Source organism: Amphiura filiformis, chromosome 19, assembly GCF_039555335.1.
Source record: "Amphiura filiformis chromosome 19, Afil_fr2py, whole genome shotgun sequence".
In the NCBI taxonomy this organism is placed as follows: Eukaryota; Metazoa; Echinodermata; class Ophiuroidea; order Amphilepidida; family Amphiuridae; genus Amphiura; species Amphiura filiformis.
Genome location: NC_092646.1, coordinates 25864793 through 25874686, shown reverse-complemented (window position 1 = coordinate 25874686; position 9894 = coordinate 25864793). Strand labels below are relative to the sequence as shown.

General features: G+C 35.6%; 1 protein-coding gene across 1 annotated transcript in view; it reads right to left on the bottom strand.

Moving 5' to 3' along the window:
• Positions 1 to 5925: 5925 nt before the first annotated feature.
• LOC140141112 (alpha-tectorin-like) overlaps positions 5926 to 9894 on the bottom strand; it is a 110661-nt gene continuing 106692 nt past the window's right edge. The window contains exon 37 of the mRNA XM_072162896.1: positions 5926 to 8381. The gene's annotated coding sequence lies outside the window, so the exon portion shown is untranslated. The remainder of the gene's footprint in view (positions 8382 to 9894) is intronic.

The following is a 9894-nucleotide window of genomic DNA, read 5'->3' as shown; positions in this document are numbered from 1 at the left end:
CTTGGTTGTCTTGGTATGGCGGCGCCCATGGGTCACGTGGGCATTAAATGTAGTGCCTTTTATTTAATACCCTATTGCCAATTATGACTAGCCTTTAAACTATTTATGGTCAAACTTGCATTTGCAGATGATCTTATTAATACCCTCCTTATTGGTTCAAAATTGGACACAATATTCATTTTGGCCAATCGGCAGGTAGTTCTCATGGGGTTATTAATATTACAACATTGATCCTATAAGTTCCAAGAAGTGAGTCCAGGAAGCCAATATTTGCAAAAGTGTACAAAATTAAAATTGTGTCTATGATTGTGTAAGAGTGAAGGATAAGTTATTAAAATTTTCACTAGGTATTTTTGAAATGGAAAATTTGACAGAAAACGAGGAAAACAGCAGTATTGACGAAGTTGAAGTCCCATTCATAAGGCCATTTTCTCGTAGATCAGTAAATAACAGATTAATGTAAAATGTCTGATTTTGTCTTTCATACACGGCTTTACCATTAGCAGGCTATGTTAGCACATACATGTCACTAACAAAGGTGCCAAAATCTGACATTTTTATGAACTTCCGGATGAGCAAATTACTGAATAGGCTTTTAAAGCCAATGATATCAAAACTAAATTTTTAGGTGTTTTCCCCCTCCCCATAAAAACCATGCACATGGGCAAAAATGACACCACATATTTCCAATTTTGGGATCTGTTTATAAAAACCCATATCATTCCTCCTGTGTGTCAGCTTTAATTGTTTAAATATTTGAGTACACCGTACTACACCGCTGTAATAGGTCATGCCCCCTTCGACCCAACATGCTTGATGCACTTATTTCACCACGCATGAACATTTACAAAACCACTCTAACACATTTAGACGTCTTAGCTGCTGCTCTTGGTCGGCCAGTACAGCCCAATCCATCTTTACGCAAATTCTGCTCTTAAGCGTTGCATAGGGGATGAGAAGGTTTGAGTGCTGGTGTCTGACATGAGAACGTGCTGCTGAGAAAATACTTACAAATATTGCAATCATGAACACTGGTTTGATGTCCGAAGTCGTCATCAAACAATTAGGGTTGACATGAGAAGGTCCAGTCGCAAGCAAGCTGCATGAGATCACTTTCAACTCATTTCTGCTGTTTCGTGGCTGTGTTCCGTTGACAAGATCAGCGGACGTATCTTTTGCATTAGATGTAACATAAAGCTAACATCAACAAAGCATGTCCTTTAAAAGAGACTGACCAGATCAAGAACTTCATCCTGCATTTGTCCTCATCAAAACTAAGATGTTGGTATATATAGCTCATATTTTACTCATTATCTCAATATATTTAACGTAGATAGCTTGCTAATCAACCAAATTGGTTTTGAACACTGATATCAGCTCATCTGATTTATCAAATAAAAATTATTTAATCAATGCCAATATCAGCAGTATATAACTTACTTATCAAATGGTCTTGAACACCGATATCAACAGACCTTTTTCTTTTCATATTAAAACCATTGAAGCAAACTGATGTTGTATGCTGGTACTGATAGTTAATCATAGATTAACATTCCAAAAAGGTCTTTAGGATGAACAATCCCCAGCATCAATGCATTTCTTGCTTTCTACACCTCTTATATTGTTAAAAGTGATGTTTTTGATGTAATAAGAATAATGCCCAAAGGTTGAGCATTACCTTTGTATAGTAATAGAGTTGCTAGCATACATTGGGGGATATCAGAACCAGGCCCGTAACCAGGATTAATTTGAGGGGGGTGCAGGACCTCAAAAAGTGGACCTTTTTTGGACCTAACCCTCCTACAAAAACCTCATTATTGGCCCACTTTATGACAAAAAGTGGACCTTTTTAGCACTTTTGGGTGGGTGCGTCGCACCCCCCCCCCACACCCCCTTGGCTACGGGCCTGAATTCAGAACTGACAAATCTCTACCAATTTTGTAATTTTGCAAAGAAGTAGAAGATACAAGAATCCATTACTGCTTCTCGACTAAAAAAACAAAAAAATGGCTCAGAATGGAGATTGGTGTCAGATGCCCAATGTGGGAATGAAGAATTTGATGAATGGTTGTTTCAGAATATGACAATGAGTACTATAGCCCGAAACACTCAGTCTTTCACTAACATATCCTCCTTTGTGTGAAGATATGAAAGAGAAGACATGAAATTGCGGGCTATGAGTACTAGTGATTCCAAAATACAAAGCATGAGATAAATTTGCTAATTGTTTGTTTCATGTAAATCAATTCTTTTATAAGGAAGAGTGTTTGAGAAGCACGTAACCAGAGTTTTGGAAGAATGTTATCATGAAGACAATGTACAGGCTGAGTCAAAAAGAAGTAAACTCATGTTTGAGGGACTGTAACTCAAGATCTGTAAGGAATCTGATAAAAATGAAAATACCACTGAACAGAGCAAGTTCTACACGTCTAAATAAAAACAAAAATTGTTGCAATTGCTCACAGCAAACTCAAGTTATACTCATATGAATATAACAACCCATTTTTGTAGCTGCACACAGTTTCACTTCCCAAGTAGGGGCCTGCCTATTATATTGATTGGTAAGGTGCGATATTCAAATGCAAATAAAGTCCCGTGGCAGGTGTGGTTTCGATCAATAATATCTACATGTTAAAGGGCTCTTTCAATATGAATTTTACCTCATTGCACTACATTATAATAAAACGGGCCAAATGACAACATGACACCACAATTTACCGCACGGGAGCGCACGTGTCTGTCGACGAAGTATCATGAAACTAAGAGTCCCACTGAAGTTCAGCGTCCTTTTCGTCTCCAATTTCCTACAGCTAACCGGTTTCATGTAAGAGAGCAGTATATAAGAATGTGAACAAGCTCAATATGCACGGGACACTAAGGAACAAACAGCCGGAAGCTTCAGACAGACCACGAACTGCTACATCACAAGTGAACATTGCTAGAGTTAGACATGCGTTACAGTAAGACCAAAGATCAGCTCAATCCTTTACCCAACATTCCCCCAATAAAGCTTCTGCCGGATCGTTCATAAAGAATTGGTATCTCTACAAACTATACTACCGTCATGGACTTTGTTGAATATTAATTAAAAGCTAAAGTTGTCTTTTCAACAATAAAACCTGTTAGCGATTTGCTGATTCGTCGAAATTGAAATGGATGAAAATCAATCAGCCGTGTGCAGCTACAAAAATGGGTGGTTGTATTCAAATGGGTATAACTTTAGTTTGCTGTGAGCAATTGCGACAATTCCTGCTTTTATTTAGACGTGTAGAATTTGCTCTTTCCAGTGGTATTTTCATTTTAGCAGATTCTTTGCATATCTCGAGTTACAGGCCCTCAAACATGAGTTTACTTCTTTTTGACTCAGCCTGTATATGGAAACAAGATATGTCCGAATAGATTCATTAGGTTTGTTGATTAAAATATACGTATTTCCATATTGCTTGACAAATCCTTGGAAGTGAATTTTTACTCACTACACACAATATATTATCCTTCACATTGGAGGACTTCACCAGGTATGACTGATATGGTCATCTGACCCACTTCCTGGGAAACTGGTTTCCGGTCCTTCTAGACATAATTCATTCATAACATGAATTTATCCAAAGGATGAATCCGGATTCCACCGTCTGCCGAATTCATAATAATATGTACTGGCCTGGAGGTTGCATTTCAACCTCTTGCATGTGCTATAGCAATGGGTCATTTTTATGATGTAACTATGTAGATGGCTTGTTTTTTGGTTGTTTTTTTTTACTCCGCCAAATTGAGTAATTTTTTGGTAACTACCAACTATGACAAAAATTTGACTTTTTATTATAAGAATAGCTCTTTTTTATGCTTCTGTATGAACTAATGGGTCATATATTTGTACAATTTGCTATACTTGGGTTAATTTGTTTACCTACTTGTGGCACACCTGTACCCTATTTTGGATCAAGTAGGGTCCAATAGCAGTAGCAATTTCACACTTTTAGAAATTCAGTCAATCACCTTAATGTTGGGGTTCATCCATTTTTTATTATGATGTCAAAAAGTATTTACACAAGAATATGCTTTTAAAAAGTTGAATAAGAAAACCTGTATCAGTTATTTAGAGTTATTTGTCAAGACCTGTAGGCAGAAAACAAGTTTTCCATTTGGTCTAACTAACCCATCTAACTTATTTGGAGAACCCTTCCTGTGCTGAGAGAGATAAAATGCACATAAAATTACCTGAAACTCCCAAAATAAAACTTTCACAAATATACTATAAAAATAAAACAACCTTACTGTTCTTAATATGATGTGGACTGTGGTGTACTCGACAATGGCACATGTACACAATTCAGCTGTGACTACTGATTGACAAATCATTTGTAAGTTATTTTATTTTGAGTGTATTTGTGAAATCAAACCAAATTTAAAATTAAACATTAATATGTCAAACCTCAAATTTAATTTGGGGCATGACATATTTGTATTACATTGTGCACAATAAGTGTTAAATTTTGATTAACATATTCAAAGGTGATGAGGGCGGTTCTTAATTACTGAACTGATTGCTAATATCTATGCTATGTACAATAGTATGACTCCAGAATACACAAAAAGATAAAATCATCAAAATGTGCATTTATGGATTTAAAAAATATTCTAACATAATGCATTTTATGAAAAAATAAACTATACTTATACACTGCATATATTACATTGTATTTACAATCTTCAATAGTCAGAATCTAAATGAGGTTTGTTTTTGTCATCTACATTATGAATATGAAGACAATCTGCATAATCTCAAACTACTACAAGGGGCTTTTCCAGTTGAAATCCATTATCCTATGGAAGACATGACCTTAGGGATGAAATCAAAACTCGACCGGCAGTTGACCACCGGCTCCATCCGGTTCTGTCCGGTTCCTATTGTTTAGAACAATAGCAACCAAACAGAACCGGACGGAACCGGTGGTCAACCGCTGGTCGAGTTTTGATTTCATCCTTTAAGTTTCCCATACATGAGAGTAGTCGATTTCAAATGAAGTCACCCATTCAAGTGATAACATTTGAAATTCACACTCCCTGTGTGGGAGATTAAGGTCATGTCTTTCATAGGGGTGTATGGATTTCAACTGGAATAGCCCAAGCAGGGAAAAGAGCAGGCAGAGAATTCCACACACCGGAGTATGGGGTGGGATGTGCCTTTCCCGTCAACATGGAGATCTGTGTGTAAGTACACACAGATCTCCATGTTGACGGGAAAGGCACCTTTAGATTTCCTAGGGGGCAACTACTACTATTGCTGCTGTACTATTCCTACTACTACTTCTACTACTACGGAAGAAAGGTAGAAGGTTAAACCTAGCTGACAAGGCTCATCAAAAGAACAAATTAGGGAGACTGGAGTGCAAAAAGTGAAAAGAATACATATATTGTATCCTTTTCACTTTTTGCACTCCTGCCTCTTCTCTCCTAATTTGTTCTTTTGATGATTTCTTCCTTGTCAGCTAGGTTTAAAAAGACAGCTAAGGCGGTAGAGGGAGCTTATCCCCTCACTCTGGTAAAGAACCAGCCCTCACCGGTTCACATAATGTAGACTGTAAAAACGTTCCTATGGTACACTTACGGTCTTACCATTAACTATAAAAGATTGTGAATAACTTTGTATATATATAGAGTACCCTTTTTCACTCCTGTCTCTTCTCCCTTAATTTGATGAGTTCCTTGTCAGCAAGGTTTAGTCCATCTAAAACAGTAGTACTATAGAAAGTACTAGAAAGACAGTTAAGGAGGTAGAGGGATTTATCCCCTCACTCTGGTAAAGAACCAGCCCTCGCCATTTAACATAATGTTGACTGTAAAACATTCCTATGGTACACTACCATTGTTACACCTTTTGAGTATCATACAAACCATTAAAGATTGTGAATAACTTTGTCCACTAATTTTTCTCCTTTTGAGGAGTTCCTTAGTACTTTCCTTATCAGCTAAGTTTAGTCCATCTACTACAGTAGTACTAGAAAGTACTCAAAAGACAGCTAAGGAGGTTGAGGGAGCTTGTTCCCTCACTCTGGTAAAGAACCAGCCCTCACCGGTTCACATAATGTAGACTGTAAAAACATTCCTATGGTACACTCACTAATGTCTTACCATTGTTGTACCTGATGAGTATCATACTAACTATAAAAGATGAATTACTTTGTATATATGTTGCCACCAATGCAATGTGATCCATCACATTGAAACATGGCATTTGTCTGAATCCCCAATGTAAAGATAAATGTAGAAATATCATGAAAAATAAAATATTAATAGCAATTTGTACAATTTTGGTTACATAAAGTCAATGCTCAACATCCAACATCAATGCGTGAAATGTAATTTTAAAGCAAAAAAAAAAAATTCTGCAACTTGATTGAGAAATATTCATTTTTGAAGACAACTGCCACATTTTGAAATGATGGGTCACATATATTTATAAGTAGGGGCTTTAAAACTGCACCATTAGCTGTCATGATGTTCATATAGTCTGGTGAACAGTTGGTCTTAATTGTGGCATATGTCTTAATCACCTGAACCACATTTTGACAACTAATGGTGACGTTTTACTGTAATTTTTAAACAATATTCACAATCTATAATAGTTTGTATGATACTCAACAGGTATAACAATGGTACCATGGGAATGTTTTTACAGACATTATGTTAAATGGTGAGGGCTGATTCTCTACCAGAGTGAGGGGATAACTCCCTCTACCTCTTTATAGCTGCCTTTCAAGTACTTTCTACAGTAGTAGATGGACTAAACCTAGCTGACAAGGAAGAAAAGAAAGGAGTGAGTAAAGGGGGCTATTCTAGTTGAAATCCATACTCTACATATGGAGGATGTGAGCCTAATCTTCTACACAGGGAGTGTGAATTACAAATGAGATAACCCGAATGAGTGACTCCATTTGATATCTACACCCCCTGTGTGACAGATTAAGGTTATGTCTTTCATATGGGGTGTACAGCCTTCAACAGGAATAACCCAATTTGGGTCAGTACAAGAACATTGTATGTGACATTTCGGGCAAAATTTAGTTATTTTAAAATGGATTATAAAAATATAGGTAATCCAGGTACAATTTTAAAAAGAAAGGAAAAAAAAACTCTGCCTTTTTTTTTTTTCCTTGAAACAAAATGAGAGTAGATATTTTAATTTTACAAGTCTCAGAAGCAATTGATAACATTTGTAATCAAATAATAAAAAAGGTAAACAATAAATATGCAAACAATTTAAAACAAAATGCTCCTACAAAATGACAAAGATGCAAATACAACGTTCTTGCACTTACCAACATGTTTTAGGATAATTATTATATACTAAGTTAAGGCAAGGCAAGGCAAGACAAAAACCTGGCTACCCTAAGCAACCTTCTCATTTGATACAACTTTCAAAAGTGTATGAAAATCGATTGATGAGATTTAATATCAAATTATCAATCCACGAATGTCATTTGTAATCACAATGTACATGTACATATTGAGGTTTAAAATTAAAAAATGTCAGAATTGCACATTTTCATGTCTGTTTTTGGAATCGGCATGAAAAATTCATTACCAGGGATACAAACAAGCCTTGTAATGGTTCAGTGGTTCTTGAGAGAACTCTTGAAATTTTGAGATCTATATCTCAAAACTTGGACATTTTATGTTGCAGCCTATGGCATGCATGCAGAGCATCAACTTTCCACATAAGTTATGATATTAACCTGAAACTCAGGGTAGCAAGGTTCTGGCCCTGAAATCCTTGTGTCTACTTCTATACATGTGCACTTTATATGTGACACAATCTGCTCCATGGGGGCCAAAGGAGGCATTTTTGAAAATTGAGTTACTATAATTATTACCTTATACAAACAATAGGCTATCAGATACTGAAAACACCAAAGGTCTAGCATACTTGGTTCTAAAGTTCTGAAGCTTTGTGATGTGTATTTTCTCATGTATTTTATTGTTTTTTACTCCATATTTTTGCCTTTATCTCAATTTCAAATTTGCCGCCTTTGGCCCCCATGGACCAGATCATGTCACATATGTTTTCGTTTGAATTACGAGAATATCAATAATATCATTTACCGATTGGAAATGTTGTTACATATAACTATTTCAATTTTTGTTAATATTATGGAGATAATTTTGTACTTTGTACACATTACATATACATTGCTATTAAGTCATTAATTACATAAATGGTCTATTTTTAAGTTATATTGAATTGCAGTATTACATCTTATTCCCATAACCTATATGAGCATTATATATACATATATTTGATATCTAGTAACTACTTCTTTAATTAATTTCAATGATGTCCTTGTCAATGGTGATTTCCATTGTCATGTTGCCACCATATCCTGAAAAAGAATACAAAAATGGTTTTTATTAAACGTTATAAGAAGACATCTTTTTTTGTTAAACGGTTGTGATTCTAGCATCCTCTTTTTAAAGATTTTCCTCACAAAACAATGTAATAAATATAGAATATATTTTTTAAGAGATGAAATAAAATACCACAAAACAATGTAATACATAAGAAATCAATTTATCTCGGAAGTGATATCAAGTAAAACATCACAATTTTCATCACAAAACAAAGTAATAAAAAGAAATGAACTTTTTTCCAAAGTGAAAAAAAAAAAGACAACGTCAGAGCGTGAACTCTGTGATGTTTTTGTGATGTTCAATTTTCAACCTTGCCCTAAATCTTGCCCTAATGTGTGTAACAGGTAATCATATGTGGACAAAAATCGTAAAAACTTGATAGTTATGCTTACTATCAAGCGCTTTTGAAAACATGAAATTGTACTAAAGTCCGGCGCTCTGCCAACTGAGCTGATGGGGTTGAGACACAAATTTACAGGTTTACTTGTTCATAAATAACTATGTGTATCAATGATTTGCTCAAACCCTTTTACACTTTCGTGGATGGGACAATTCATGTTTGCATGTTTTAAAAGCGCTCGATAGTAAGCACATATGCTCACTATCAAGTTTTTACGGTATTATGAACTTTTGGGGAAATTGCTGTATTTCCTAAACAACAACATAAATTCATCGATATAAAAAGGATACTATTGGTATTTGGTAAAACCCATACACTGTGATCTCAGCTTCCAATTTGGATTTTATTTTTGCAGTAAATTAAAGGAACCCAATCTATACAATTATTCTGGGTTCCTTTTATGCGTTAACCATCCCGTATACGCATGTTATGTCAAGCATGTGCATAGGACCTTGTGGAAAATAATATGGGCTGGACGGCTGGCAGTATGCTTAATTTGTAAAAGGAAATCTGGAAAAAATAGCTCCAGTACCAATCTTTCAGAAGCACCCTGAATTTCAAATAGATTTAGTACATTCCAACTTACACACTCCCCCTGTGGAGGATTCAGGTTAAATCTTTCTCAGAGGGTGTATAAAATTCATATGGAGCTGCCTTTATGTGTTCATTCCATTTAAATTTCATACTTCCCCTGTGGAAGATATTTCCAAAATCTACATGGGGAATGTGGATTTCAAGTGGAATAGCTCAGTTTTCCTGGTTTAACCTTCATGTAAAACTGCATGTAATTAGCCTAGCAAAGAAATCTTTTATCAAAGACTATGCAGCATATATTCCGTAAGCTGCTTAGCCATAAAGTACGATTTCGTTCAAATTTTAATTTTGTTATTCTTTGCCAAATATTATTACAGAATATTAGTAACAACTGTCAAGGAGGTTTCTGATCATCTGAAGCCGCAATAATTGGGTGAAATTACCACTTAGCCGCTTAGCTGTTGGGGGAATTGCCAGGGGAATTGCCGGTTATATTATGAAGGCATTGTTGTGGAGCAAATCATAAAGTATGGCTTTAATTTCTCAATGGA